This window comes from Helicoverpa armigera, chromosome 23, assembly GCF_030705265.1.
Source record: "Helicoverpa armigera isolate CAAS_96S chromosome 23, ASM3070526v1, whole genome shotgun sequence".
NCBI lineage: Eukaryota > Metazoa > Arthropoda > Insecta > Lepidoptera > Noctuidae > Helicoverpa > Helicoverpa armigera.
Window position 1 is genome coordinate 8,814,690 of NC_087142.1, and position 16,965 is coordinate 8,831,654.

Consider the following 16,965-nt stretch of genomic DNA (forward strand, 5'->3'; position numbering starts at 1 on the left):
CTCCTCCGCTAGTTTTTTGTTTCAACCCAATGTTTTTTTCTATTGCTCCGACTGCCCCTTTGGTCTAAGCTATGGATGCTTGAATCAGGTGCCATCGGGATTGTTTTAGAGAGTTACCGCGGCCCTGGTACACAAAGAGCTCCAGGAGGTACATGGTGGGTCTGTCTGTAAAAGTCTGTCGCTAACTTTCGTTGCTCCCACACTGACAGAGGTCATCTGATGATTTTCCATATCTTTCGTACGGTCTATTTTCAGATGAAATAACGGCTTAATATAAGCAACCTGTTTTTCTAACAAAAAATGCATAATTACGAACTTCAATAATTCAAACGATTGCCGATCAATTGAATTACCACAAAACAATTATATAGAATTCTATAACGTTTAGAACAAACGCACTTATTATTTTTACCGTAATTAAATACCGACTGCATAGATGACGATCGGTATCGTATCTGTCACAATTCTTCAAAGCGAGGAAGAATTATTTATGTGGAGAAGGAAAGGTTAGGTTCATCAAAGGTCACTGTCAACATTCCGTGAACTGTCATAGCTCTGTATTTATACTTATCATACGTCACTGCAAAAAAAACTGAATAAATAAAAAAATATAAAAAAGAAAAAAGTTATCAGTAAACTTATATTTATTAAAAAAAGGGATATAGAGCAAAATACAGTTATTATAAAACAAATAATTAAAAGTTATTGAAAATTCTTAAAAATAATAAAAATAAATGCACGATACAGCAAGCCACTTTAGCATTTTTATAATATCATGAGAAAAAAGTATCAATTTTCCGTAGATAATATTATAAACTATGAGGAAACTGTACCTAGTTATTTAGTACGCACCTTTGCATAAAGCCCCGAGGCGTGGAGGCGTTACAATAAAACTTGTGAAGCACCGACTTTTGTAATTGATACCTTTATGCTTATAATTGAATTTAAAATGACAATATGTTTCATTATGCTTGAATACCTCGTCATTTCTTATACGTGTGTAATTTTAAAGAAACTGTCGTGTTTTGTCACCCAAAATGGATCGAATGTCAATCTTTGTGTAACTACTAATTTGTTTAATTAATTGGAAAATAATTTGATGGGTAAAAATATTGTTCAAAAAAATGTACGCTTAGGTACTTTTAACCGTACTACTTATATTTTGTAAAAAAAAAAAACGGCACCAAATTACTAAGCATGGCACGATATTATGAGACCTTCAAACCATTTTAGTGCACTCATCCAGATAAAATGTAGCCTATAGGATTTTTCGTTTCCTTCAATAAAACACATTTTTAAACTTTATTTATTTATTTAAATTCTTTTGTACACGCACAATAAAGAAAGAAGACAGGAAAGAAAGAATTTACAAATGTAATGCTTATTTCTAAAGAAACCTCTTCCAGCATACCTGCGAAGGGAAAATGAGAATAAAGGAATTTTATATTAATACTTTAGATAACGTAACCTAAGTATGTATAAACTATCTTGAAAACCATGCTTCATAACGCATTGTTTAATTCCTTTATATTTTTATGATTGTCTGTTATTTCAATTGCAATTTATATGTTTTATTCGATTTTCAGATCAATATCTGATATATACCGTAGTATGATGGTTTTTAAATGTCAAATACTTGTAATATATAGGTAGATATCGTCTTATGTTATGTTTTTCTAGATAAAAGATACTGTTGCCTTCAAAAAATTGTTATTTATTACATTTTTATGGTTTTTTATAGGGCATGCCATACTTGTTTTTTTTTTAATAAGCTGGCATTTAGATATAATTTTTTAGTTAATAAAAGTATTATCTCTAAATTCTGCGATCAAAGAAACTCGCGTCTAACTAAGAACTATAAAACTACAGCTTACTGCTAAGCTACTTAAAAGTGTTTTTTTTTACAGTCAAAGTATGAAAAAGGGCTATATACAACCCCGGTGGTCAAACATCTAAACATATCTAAACGGACCATTACCTCAATACAAAATGTCCCAATGACAAAACACCAGCCGTTAGCAATAGCTAATTTCCAACAATATTAAGTTCTCCATTAGACAGTCATATTATCTATTTGTCTTATACATCGGCCATTTAAAATAACATGATAATTAGTGACTTTGTAATTATTACATTAACATAAAGCAACACAACTTTATCGTTTAGAAAACGTATTCGTTGCAAAAAGAACATTAGCTATGCTAAAATAGTGGATAAGACTAGTTGTTAGATAGTTTGTCTATAGTTTATTAGATCGGGATAGACAAGATTAGAACTATAATTCAGGCTTAATTACTTAGGAAGGTATCGAGACTTTTTAATATCATGACAAAAACATATCCTGTGATGCGAGTTTGATAAGATTAACTTCAAACCTTTCATCTTAATCTCGTTTTAAGTGATAACCAATGATTAAGAAAACGCTACCAATGAAATGTCCATTACTTTACGAAAATATTTATCCACTCTACTCCACCTGTTGAATTCCTTTATTAAAAATCATGTTTCTTGAGCTTTTGGGTAGGTACAGGGGCCTTTATTACCTACTCTCCAGCCGACGAAAAACGTGCCTTTTCACGACTTCAAACTACTTTTTAAATATCTCATGAAAAACTTTGCAGCACTGCTCATTATGATAAACTGAATCTCTAAATAGTACTAAAACTAGAACCAAACCAGTTGTCATAGAATATTATCGTATTCATTATCACTCCATTAATAAAATACCTAACGAATTTAAAATTCAAACTTAATTCATTCTTATCTCAATATTAAAATGTTACATGACCTTAAAACCATTTATGTCGGTACTATCGCAAGTTTTGTTTCTATAATTGTGCTTATAAATAATCTAGACACACATGATAATGAAGGCATTAGCCAACTTTATAGGAAGGTAACTGTTTAATAAACAATATTAGGACGAATAAAAATAAGCTTTAAAATTACGATGACAATTTAATTATATTATATCCGGATAAATCATTAGATATAAACAAATATACGTAAATAAGAAAGGAAAACATCCTGAGAAAACCTGGACTAGCGCCCAAATTAAATCACTAATACGCCTTGAGCAAGTGTGGTGATTAACGCTCATGCTTCTCGTTATAAGAAGGGTGGGCCTTGCAGTAAGACCATAAGAATGATGATGATGATGATGATACTTAGTAGCTGAAAAATATGTTATATCGATGGTGGCAAATATCATGACCAAAAGGTAACTTGCAAACCTTAAAAACTAGTTCAGCTACAGATTAGCCTGCTTCCATTGCTTTGATTATATGTACGTTCCGAGTGTTCCGACCTTTGTAACTAATTTGAAAGTTGGCCTGACGTTTCTTCTTCCATACTCGTCTATCTGATGTCATTTCACGAGTCAAATTCTCTCAAGCCACATCATCTTTCATATAATCCATCCATCGCCTCTTTGATCGTCCCCTTCCTTTACATCTATCTAGATTCTTCCTGACATTCCACGTGTCTCTAGAGGTACAAGTATTTGTACTTACTTTGGTATTTTTGTCTGCCCTTTCGCTTAAACTATAGTATCTAGACCTAGGTGGTCTATTAAGGCCTCAGACCTCACAACACAACGCTGCCCCACTCAGACTTTACGACTTGCTAATCACTATTGATCAAATACTTAAGAATGGCAACATTGATAATTTTATTGCCAGTGATAAAAATTAAAGAGGTCGGTTACAGGTTTTGTAACATCAGACATTTCTTTGGACTATGTCGAATGAACCTTAATAGTGTAATAATTTTTGAAGAAAGTATTTAACTGTGCTTATAGGCTCTTTATTTCATATTTTGTGGGTCATTGCAAACTATTGAACATGGTCTACTAATAGCCTCTTTAATAAACTGACAAAGTATAAACCTTATAACGATATTTATTAATTGGCGCAATTATTGTCCCATTACTGGGCGAAGACCTTTATTTTTATAAAGAGAAGGCATAAATTATGATCACCATGCCTGCTAACTCATGCTCAGAGTGGCTTGGCGATTCCAAACTGATTGAAATTTCATGATGTGTGAGAAAATTACATCTAGAAGTGACAAAGAGCATATTTTGGAACCCGTAGATCATCCTCTACGGGTTCCAAAATATCACACCAATTTTACATTTGTTGCTCTCCTTAGTTTAATCATCAACCGCGGAATTTAACGCTTTGGAAATAACTTCAGCGTTCTTCGTTGTTAAAGTTCCGTTATTAGAAGCCATTACACATATTTGCAAAAAATCTAACACACACTCACTCGATCAAACTCAGGTGACTTAAAACAACACAACAATTAGATTACACTAGGTCGTGCCCTCAACCATACGCCAAAGGTTGATGACCATCCATGTTTACAACAAGACCAAGAAAAGAAATAAAAAACCATCTCGAACACGAAGCTAGAGGTGATAACTCAAAAGTTGCACAATTTTTTTGCAATATTAAGAGTTAAAGGTATAAAAATGGATATAATTAAGATATTGATTGTTGCGCTCGCGCAGGTGTATGCGACGCGGGACGAATTTTTAATGGAAAATAAAAAATGCTACAAGACACACAGTTTTATGAGTTAACGTGCAACTGTAGTTACGGGAATTAATTGTTGGCTGCTTGGTGGAAATAATTATGATAATTTTTGTGGGGTAAGCAGAGCTACTGCTGTGTTAAGTATGAGCGTTTATTGGTGAATGTTTCTTTGTAATTGATATAATGTGTATCGGTCAGATTTTTCGCGTTGTGCGGCTAATTCGTAGAGGCACTGTTAGTTGTACTTCTGTACCATTCCAATCGGAACTACGTCACGTACCCGGATAATAATTTAGATTCATAATAGTAACTTTTTATTAGTAAAAGTTTATTTATATAGATATTTAAAAAACATATAAAAAACTATCCTAGTAAAACAAAATATAGTAATATAATGATCCATAATTATATTAAATCGGTCCAGAAGTTTCTGAAGGAAGTGCTTTTAAACAAATAATAAAAGTGACAGTTTCTACAATCAGATAAGTGGTTCTCAATATAAAAATTAAAATCTCAATACGTGTATTGTATATAATCTAGTATATAAGCGACACTGCCTTCCAAAATATTTTTTTCTGTTTATATAATGGATAACTTGTATTATTGTGACCTAGTGTGAATTACCACAGAGCTTACATTGTCTACAGAGGTCACAAACCTTTAACAAAAGCCACAGAGTATCAATGACAAATGACACTCATTTCACCTTCCACTAACTTTGCAATTACTTCGCGAAATTACATTGTACGAACGTTTAAACGAACAAACCGACAATTGTACTGGCGATTTATCAATACGACTTTTTACTTGAATTGTTGGTATGTACACAATTACTAATTTTATAAAGAAAGTACCTTTTGTTTGTTTGCCTCAAGACAACAGTGTCAATTTCAATACCAGAAGAAAAGAAATCATTTAGTAAACTTTACTGGAAAATCATAAATAAAAAATGCTTAGAAGAATTTGTTTGATGTAGCAATATTTTCTACCTATGTCTTTTACGAGTACTTATATTACCTTGTACAAAACATTATTATAATACTCCAAACAGATAATCCGCCAACTTCCGGAAACTGTTATTCAAGGAGTTAAGCCATATATGCAGCAAGCGCGTTTCCGCAGACACGGGTGCACTACCTATCCTACACGTCCGGAGAGAGATCAGGTAAAGAACGTGCTCTTCGAGGCATCAGTGTATGAATTACCAGACATCTGCTGGGAAAGGGAAACTTTCTTTAAAACCCTGCAAAGGCCGAAATTGATACAAATGGAAGGATATAGTATTTTTTTTCTGGTATAAACTAATTTGATGCCTCTTGATGTAGTATAAATGCAAGTGAAACCACGGGAAATAAGCTAGATATAAACTATTAGTATGCTTTCATACTTGACGATAACTAAACGTAGTAACGCGTTTAATTACCAAGACAACATTTACTTTCATGAAAGTTAGTCAACTAGGATGAGTTATGTTGTGGTTAAACCTAAAACTTGGGCGTTTGCAATTTATCCTAGAAATTGAAAAAAATACTGCATTGCAATATTAGAAATTTAAAATAAAATAAGCATTAATAATGCTGAATAAAATCCAAATAGCATAACTAAAGTACCTCTGAATTTCCATAATATGCTATTTTGTTTTATCAATGTCTTATCTTTAGCTTAAATACAATGTATTTTAATTCACAACGTTGTATTGTATTATTTATTAGCCATACTATTTGTAATTGTATATCATTTTATCAATACAAAAAGTTCAAATATACCACGAACAAGATTATCAAAGATCAAAACTACCCAAAATAGGAAAGCCAACGATATATTTAGCGCAATTTTTACCATAACTATCATAAAAATCGATTTTATTACTTCAAAATGAGATAAACTATACTGAGTTTCATCTGCCTGAGAAATACACCTTTAAACAATAAATAATTTAAATAACAAGACTTTCATGTATGTATGCGAATTCGATAGTTTTACATCAAATTTTAATAACATATTTTTGTTTGTGGGACATTCCCAAAAGTTCATGGTCTTCTTATTTTTATGATAAATGAATGAATGTTAAAAACCGATCAAGTCTGGGATGTACTTATGGTTCGGCAGAACATTTTATTTGGTGTATTCCTAATCAATACATAGCTTCTTATTACTCGTAATATCAGATTTTCTTAGCAGTAGTAGTAGTGATTTTTCACATTACGTAGGTATTTATTATTCTCACTTTAAGTTGGGGAAATAAGAATGGAATTTTTATGTTAGCAAGAGTACGAAGTGGGTTTTTTTGAGTATTATATGTAATGTTGAACAGCATACCTACTCCAGCTTTGTAGTTTTGACTCTCTGAGCTCATAAATAAATTTAAAAAAACATAGAGTGCAAGATATATATTATTGACGGAACCCTACAAACCTTGTTCCATATCAGCTGTGTCTAGAGTCAGCTGTGAAGTATGCGTCGTGTATCGCATAAGTAATAGTGAAACAACTTAGTAAAACACTCGTCTCCTAGATTGACCTTCACACCATATTGAAAATGTTTCCTTACAAAAGTGTGACAAATGTGTTTTTGCTGCTAATCTATGTAACTGAGACCTGTATTTTAGGCTGTTTATTAACGCTACCTGCATCATAATATTATTTCATACCGCGAAGCCCTTAGGTATAATTTTTTAAAACATACCAACTTTTTCCTGCAGCTTCACCCCCAACCAGTGGGGACCTCTGCCCGCACCAAGATAGAATGTTACTCGGGAAGAGCTTAGCTTTCCAATAATGAAAGAATTGTTCATATCGGTTGAGTAGTTTCGGAGCCTTTAGGGGTGAAAACAAATAAACACACAAAACTGATTCCTCTTTATTATACATACCTATTAACCTTGTTTATTATATTACCTGTGGTTTACGCTAACAAAGCAATATGCGACTGCTGTTTGTCTCTGTTATGACTCCCAAGCTTCTACAAACAAAAAAATCTAGCCATTAATTTTAAAAACATCCCGATTTCACACAACTACCGCTACACGGTAACTGCTTGGAGAAACACAAGCAATTTATAATTCCATATTCCGAGCGAATATGACACAAACATGAGGTATTGTTGATTTATAACCAGCACGCTCCGAAACATAAATTGAAAACTAAATTATGTGGCCAAATGACATTAGGTGGTATTTTTTTTTCACAGTAATTTTACGGTCGATTTTCTTAAGGATTAATGAGAGGTGTGAGTGATGTGAAGTTATTGCTATTTGCTTCTAAAATACTTTTTAAACGAAACAGTTTTGGGATTTATTTCTTCAACGACAAAAATACGGAAAATATCTGATCATCTGTCCAAGCTTTTCTTAGCTATATTGGGGTCGGCTTCCAGTTTTACCAGAAACAGCTGATTACCAGTGTTTGAAGTGAAGCGACTGCTTATCTGACTTCAACCCCGATACCCGTAACTAAGACTGGTGGTTAGACTTTTGGATCCTGTAACGACTGCCAAATATATATACAGAAGACCAGGACCCACCAATTTAACGAACCTTCCGAAAAACTGAGAACTCAAACCGAAACACGAAAGGGTTTGTTTTAAAACGGTCATCTTCTAACATGGTTCTCAAAACAAACAGAGTTCTTAAGGTCACCCATCTATGTTCTAACCTGGATTACCGCTTACCTTCACATTATTTAGAAGCAATTAACCCATAAGCAAGTCCAGCAGGTGGTACCCTTTATACGTAATCCGGCTAATGGTAGTTTATAGCGCCCTAATACATGATCTGTCGATAATTAATATGCTTTAATTGCTACATTAATATGCTAATGGCTTAACGGGATGGTTTTCAGTGATAAATATTGTGGTTATAATATTGTTAGATGGTCTAAGTGTAATAAATCAGCCTTCGGGCGTTTGTGAGCATGTTGGTTCTATTTACTTTACGGGTTCGATTTATTTGAATAAGAAAAGAAAAATAACTTCTACATAATATGTATATAGGAACTTACTTAAAACTTGGATACTCTTACTTCCTTCAATAATAACTTGCCGGAAAAGTGAATTAAAAAGGCTTGGGTAGGTATTTACAAGATAAAGAAACATTTTACTTTCTTATTACTTCATTGCGTGTCCCGATAGTTCTTCAGTATCATGCAACGCAAAAGATCAACAGCATCATAATCTCCCCAGCCTTTTCCCAACTATGTGAGGGTCGGCTTCCAGTTTTACCGGATGCAGCTGAGTACCAGTGGTTTACAAGGAGCGACTGCCTATCTGACCTCCTCAATCCAGTTGCCCTGGCAACCCAATATCCCTAAGACAAGACGGTAAGACTGGTGTAAGACTTATTGGCTTCTGAATGCCCGTAACGACTGCCAAGGATGTTCAACGACAGCAAAAGATCAACAGCATCTGAATCATTGTAAGATCCAAAATAACCAAGATACAACAATGTTATAACAAAATAAATTGATATATGCACGTTTTTCATAATACTAGGTACCATAATTCATACCAATTTCATAGTGCGGAGCAAAAACAAAACATAGTCTTGACCACTTCAAATTAATATAAAGTATGATAAATATAATTTTCGAGCGATGTATCAACTTGTTACTATTAATGTATCATAGCTCATGTATTTTATTCATCGTCAATGGTATGTCTGTTTAAATTACTTCGCAAAAACTATGATTGAAGGTTTTTGTGCCGACATATACAATTAGGTTACTCGTAATTTTAAAAGATACATTGTAAAGTGGAAATATTCTGCTGGGAGCTGTATGGTATCGGAACATGAACTTCATTTGTCATTTTTAATATTAATATATAAATTGAATTTAAAGCGTAAAAAAGTGATTATGACAGATACTTCTGCACTAAGGTATTTTTATCTGTGTGTTTTTTTAAATTTCAATCTCATTAGAAAGGTATTGTCAATAGAAAATGTTTATAAATGTATTGTAATAAAGCCATTCAAAAACTAAATAGTTTAATTAAAAAAAACATCTACACTAGAATTATTTATGTAGGTACCAGCGCCGCGGTATCTCCCGCATAGGACCCAGGTACTCTGAAAATACAATAGGCATTGACTTAGATAGATAAATAACTTTTCAAAGCTAACAAGGCAAATATTGTAAGAATTCTTGTTAAACACTTAAGAGATAAGATAAAATAGTCAAAGTAAAGTTGTTCTGCTACTTAACAACCATGTTACTGATAGGTAACTTACCTAATAATTGGAAGAGCATGGTAAGTTTAACAAGAAGTCATATCTACAGTGGCAACTATGACTCTATTCCTGAATATTTTATAAACGTAGTTACCAAAAATGAGATGCTGTTTTGTTACATAATTATGAATCACTTTATATTTGTAAGTCATTTAATTACAAAACAAAAGAGCATCTTATTTTTCATCTCATTTTCTCGTTTCTACCCGAAAGGTTCCGAAACTACTGACAAATTTAAAAAAAATTTCACTGTTAGAAAACTACATTCTTCCCGAGTAACACAGGCTATATCCCGGTAATGGTAGATGTGCCCACGGGACGCGAGTGAAACCACGGAAAACGGATTATTTAATAAAAAAAGTAATATGATAAAATAATAAATATAAATAAAAAATGTAAATACACCTCTAATAGGATATACTATAAAAATAGACTTAAGTAAAGCCGCGAGCGATTTCATGTAATTTTACACAACCTTTTCCGACAAAAATACACAGTTATAAAATATAACTATTTAATAGACAAGAAGAGCTACCATAATTTATAATTTTGACTTAAAAATGAAGTAATTTCATATTATACACTTAAATAAAACTACCATACACCTGGATCATGTATTATACTTTAATAAGGTAATATGTATTCACCTCAACAAAGTATTGCAAGAATTATTAATAATTAATTATTTCTATGAAATTATAAATATCTAGTTGTTACTTTTTATCGTATAATTTTTGTTATATTTGTTGCTATATTGAGTACAATGTTTCCGGTATAGTTTTAAAAGGTAGTTGAAGAATATAATTTGTTATAATTTTGAAGGGTACGTTCAAGTTGTGTCAGTAATTTGTCATCTGCAATTAGGTAAATACATATGTATGTTTTAAACATAGTGTTTAAATTAAAAGAAATACGGACAAGAATGGTTATTCAATGTAGCAAAATTTTTCACTCTTTTTGATATACTGGCAATTGATAGCAATGATAACCAATTTTCATTGTATTTATGTTATGTTTTAGATGGTTCTTCTTTTCTATAACTTACTCAAATGACTTATACACCGCGGCCTTGGTACATAATGGGCTTAAGAAGGAACATGGGGGGTCAGTAAGAGTCTGATACTCCCTCACGCTGCACCCACGGCTGGAGGAGTCCATTGATGATCTCCCATCAAAAAGGTTGGCTATTTACCTTAGAAATGGATTAGTATTTACGTCCGACGATGCAATGCTGTCAGCCTCTTGGGCCGCTCTCATTCGACAGCGATGGTGATGAACTTTTTTACGCTCCTTATTAGTTTGTTCTTAGTTTTTTTATATGAAATTAATTACCTATTTGTTACATAATATAAAAAAACTCCGTAAATGAGTATGTGATAATTCAAAAATAAACTACTAGAACCGAGAAATGGTTACATCGTATATATACCTAATATTAAAAATAAAAAGAGTTTATAATGTACATACACGAACGTGTCGCTATATTACAGACCATTGAACAAAACACTTTAGTTTATTATTGTATGAGTTAATTCTTATGTTTCCATAACCATAAAGTAATTTTTTATCATTATTTTTTGTAATTTTGTTAATAACAATTAAAAAAGAGAACAGTAAGATCAGAGAATTAAAACAGAGAACAGTAAAAATATGAAAATAAATAAGGTAAACGCGGGTGAAGTCGTCATGCCCCAATAGTCGTCAATTAATCTTAAAACTTTAATTATTATTTTCTACTGAACTTAAAATGGGCAGGTTTATATATCAACATATTCTTGATAATATATTGCACAATTAAAATAACAATACGGGGTTTTAACAGTCACGGCTTCTAAGATATGTTATTTGAAACGTGTGTGCCCTAACAAAATCGTTTTTTCGTGAAGTTCAGCTGTCAAAAGTGAAACTCGGCACGTGGTTTTGTGTTTTGATTTACATAACTCCAGTGGGGTCTGTGGTATGTTTCTTTGTTTAATTAGATAGTTAAGTTTATTTGCTAGCGATATAATATGCAATTTGGAATACTTTTAACACAGAAGATATATTTTTTTGATGTGACATCTATTGGTACTTCAAAACTCCCATTTGACCCAAAACCCGTCAATTTTACAATTATTATGACGACTACTGGGACATGCTCAAAAGTTGCACCTAAACTCGTCATAATGAGGATATTTTGTGTTTTACAGTACAAAATGCGAATAAATAGCTAATATCGGGACTTTTACAAAATGGATAACTGTCTAGAACAAAAATATTTTAGGTTTAGACTACATTTGTTCATAAAACTGCGTTTCTTTTAAGCTTTTTCTTAGGGGTAAATTTTACTCTGCTGGTTCTAGATGCACGTACACAGTCAAATTATTCGATTCAATTCATATGTTTCTTAATGGTTAAATCCCCTGTTTTGTACGAGTGTTTTTTCAGGTATATATTGGCCGCTGAGGGCCTCCGCCATTCGATTAAGATCTACCGCTTTAGGTACAAGTAGGTCTAGCACTAGCCTTTGTTTCTACTACGCTTGGATTACAGTTTGTGGCAAACAAAAATTGACTGTTTTTACACTATGCTTTTTATTCGAAATAACTGCATTTCGTCACGCGTATTGTACCGCGTCTTCCTAACGTGCCTTAATAGCGCCTGTATAAAAATTATGTCATTCAACTAGTTTTGACGCAAAAAATATTAAAATCAGTTTTAAAACTAAGATGACATAGCTTCCATCGCTGTCACTTCTTTGCTTGTCGTATTCGATATTGATGGGTAAAGAGTAATCTTAAGTAAGATTTTTTATTTAAAATTGTCTGCATTTAGTGATTGCATGATCGTAATTTTAATAGCAGAGCATGACTGAAAGAAAATACAAACAAGAGGTCCTTTTAAAAGTCATAAAAGCTGTAAATCAAGGGTCCACATACAACATCAAATGCAGCAAAAAAAAAATTTAAAACGCCCTTTTGAGACAACTTTAATGAAAAAATGGTGACACAAAACCGACGATTATCCCTGTATACACTATAGAAATGAACCCAAGGACAATCTCCGGTTCTGTGTTAAAGTATTGCTAAGTATGGAGGAAAACTACTTGGGCTATTGCGTTGGGATGTTAGTGGATTAGGATATAGGAAACAATAGGAACTATGACACCTGGAAAAAAAGTCGTGGTGGCCTGGTCAAGAATCAACCTCTCAAGTATGAGGGCGCGGGTTCGATTCCAGGTCAGGCAATACCAACGCAACTTTTCTAAGTTTTGTACTTTCTAAGTATATCCTGCCATTACATCAACGACTGTGTTTCGGATGGCACGTTATACTGTAGGTCCCGGCTATCCTTGAAAATCCTTGGCAGTCGTTACGGGTAGTCAAAAGCCAGTAAGTCTCACACCAGTCTAACCAAGGGGTATTGGGTTGCCTGGGTAACTGGGTTGAGGAGATCAGATAGGCAGTCGCTTCTTGTAAAGTACTGGTACTCAGCTGAATCCGGTTAGACTGGAAGCCGACCCCAACATAGTTGGGAAAAAAGGTTCGGAGGAGGAGGATGATGAGGAACTATGGCACCTGCCGATGACAATGTATAAAATACGTATTAAAATGGCAGGTGGAGTCTCGCCACCTCACTTACTGGGCCCCCGAGAATCAGTCGCTAAATCGCAACCAGAGGGCAAACAGGTACATGAGCGGCTGAAGGGTGAGGATACCTCGGCGGACTTGAAACGCAGATCACGCGCTCCCTGTGGGTCCAGCGTCACCGGCCCACTCGCCACTTACCACGAGGCACCTACCCTCCGAGCAGGGCTGCTAACCCTGCTCTAGCGACTCCACTCTGGTCGGCCGATGAAGGCAAGCCAAGAGGCGGGAGACCTTCACTCCGGCAGGCCGGAGATGGGGGACAGTATACTCTCCCCGGAGCACTCGGATATATAGCCCCGCGGGGTCGCTACTCCCCGTCATCCGTTTCAGATGCCGTGTGGGGCTTATTAGATATTATTATTATTGGGTTTGAACGGTTAAGTTGTACCTTATCATATTTTATTTTTTGGTTGATACCTTTATGACAGTAGACAGTTTAAACTTTCTATAGAGATTTTTGCAAATGGTACTTAGCATGCGTTAAGCAGTTCAGAAGTTTTGATGAATGACAACCTTACCTACATATTTATGAATGTTAGTAATTATTTCGAGGAAAGCTATATAAATGAATGTGTCTTTTATTTTTTGTGAATACTAATTATTTTATTTTACAATTTAAATATTTTAAAAGCAATTATTTTACTCGTGCTACATATGCACATGACTGCATCTATCGTTATTATGATTAAGAAATATAACATACTTGCTTCTGCCAGCGGTTTCACCCGCATCCCGTGGGAACTACTTCCCGTACCGGGAAATTTTCAAATCGAACCAGTAGTTCCTGAGATTAGCGCGTTCAAACAAACAAACAAACTCTTCAGCTTTATAATATTAGTATAGATATTTTATGGACTGGTTTTGTGATTCCAAGCGTTTGATAGATAGGAATATAATTAAAATGCAACTATGTATCTGTTCTATTGAATACCTGCTCTTCTAACAGATTATGACCTGCTATTCTAAATAGGAATTTGGTTTTTTATCTATCAACCTACCTAATGTTTCAAAAGCACAAGTATGCTTAACAAATTCAAGCACAAAAAAATGTTCATAACTTGAACCTTATGTTCAAGAGCAGAGAGTTCACATTAGCATTAAAAGTTGACGAGTACTGGGAATATTTGACGAGTATCCGTACAAATCAGACGACTATTGGTACAAATCGCCCTTTTTTTACTTTTGGCTTAATAAGTATATAAACCCATCAAAATGATTAAGAAAATATTAGTTACTTAGAATAATGAATAAATACTCTATCACGTCATGCAAAAATTTTCATTTTCTATTGAATATTTAACACACAGTAGCGCTTCAAAGTCAGTGATTTCCGAAATCCGACGACTATTGGTACGTTTACCTTATGTATTTTTAGGAATAAAAATAATAAGCATTTTTAAGAAATAAAATACCTCTAAAAATAAGTTTACATCCGTAAATTACATCATTATTCGAATTAAATATAATGTAATTCGAATTACGAAATTCAAAGTCCCCGGGGCTATTAATTCCAGACCGCAAATTCAAATTCAGAACATATGGAACGTGAAAATTCCGTCAATAATCGTCGAACTAATTCGATTCCAATTTTAAATTGTTGTCGAATTTGTTCGTTTTTTTTTTTCGCTCGCCGACGGTTCGACGCCGACGCTATCCGAAAACTGTCAATCAAACCGTTGCATATTATTATTTAAGGTATTGTAATTTGAAAATAAAAGAAATCTTTGAATTTCGAATATTGGAACGTTTTTTTTAGAGTTCTTGGTTTGAAATAATAAGTTTCTAGTAGGATCGGCTTTAGCCTCAGATGTTTTTTTGGGAACAAATTATGAAATTAGTATAATTCGATTGTTTGAATGCAAAAAATATATTTTTTATTGCTTTAGGTTATTATGGATTTAATGATAATCAATTTATTAATGTTTCTTTCATGTACATTGCATTTGTTTTTCAGTTTTGCAACTTTATTTTCCACAATTACCACTATTATCTTAGTTAATTAGTGGCTAAATAATCTAAAAAGGTTCCCGTTTATTAAAAGTTTTAAGTATATTTTATTATGTAAAAAATTATTAAAAAAACCTCCTCCTTTTTTGGAAGTCGGTTAAAATCACCGAACTAAAATCAGCTGCACAACTCACACTTGGCCGTTACCGAAAAGCTAATTGTGTCTCGCGGCCACAATCGAGGTCCGACACAAAAAACTCACTTATCGGGCCCGGAGGTTTGTTTCTTACAAAAATTGGGCTTATCCCTAATCTTATATTGACACCGTAATGAGACCAAAATATTGTAACGTCCGAGATCTGTTTTGAGAGGCAAGGAGACGACTTGGGACTAAATATTTTTGAGAATTTTTATTCGTGTTTAGGATGAAGTGACGGGCTCAAAGTCAAAAGGTTTTTATTTTAGGAAGACCTAAAAAGAGTTTAATAGCGTCAAAGATATAGATAAGTTGGTCCTTTGTAGAAGAACCGTCAAGAAATTCCATAATGCAAAAATCTTACAAGTTGAATTTTAAAGCGAATTTTCACGAATCTAGAGGAGGCACTAAAACTTTCAAAAGTAGGTATAAAACATGTCAACTAAGAATAATATTTTCAATTTTAAGTAAATGTAAAATTAAGATTGACAGGTCTTTTTAAAGCGCATTCATAACTTAGGTAAAATTGACAAAACAAATTATGAACCTGTTTTCAACCATTTTCGTGACAAGGTTTTGTGGGTTATCACCATTCCGACAGGCAGGGGCAGCTAATACACCTATTTAAAATTTTAAAAACACATTCCTTCTCCACAGTTTTCCCTGCTCCGTCTCAGCCACCGGCCGGATTTGGTTCCGTGAAACTAATCAGTTTAAATAAGTAAATTGACGATAGAGCGCATTCGTCACGCGATGCCAGAATTCGGTACTTTGAGATGCTGGCTATGGACCTTGTACTATTGTGTTGGTGATTGAAAGTTTTGAGAATTTTAAACTAGATAGGTAGTGCAACCCAAATTTATTTGGACCTTTAAGCTTTTTTCTGAATTAGGTACTAGCTGTTTCATCTGCTTCCCGGGAGAACTTCTTCCCTCACCCAAACAAAATTATAGTCAATAGGTATTACTGATAAACCAGGTCCGGCAACCCAGGTCAGGCAAGTATCAATGCAACTTTTCTAAGTTTGTATGTACTTTCTAAGTATATCTTAGACACCATTGACTGTGTTTTCGGATGGCACGTTAAACTGTAGGTCCCGGCTGTCAGTGAACATCCTTGGCAGTCGTTACGGGTAGTCAGAAGCCAGAAAGTCTGACACCAGTCTAACCAAGGGGTATCGGGTTGCCCGGGTTACTGGGTTGAGGAGGTCAGATAGGCAGTCGCTTCTTGTAAAGCACTGGTACTCAGCTGAATCCGGTTAGACTGGAAGCCGACCCCAACATGATTGGGAAAAAGGCTCGGAGGATGATGAGGTATTACTGATAAAAAGGTGAAGGAAAACATCTTGAGGAAACCTGGACTATAAAGTCTGAAATCACCAACCCGCATTGAGCAAGCGTGGTGATTAATGCTCAATCCTTCTCCATGTGA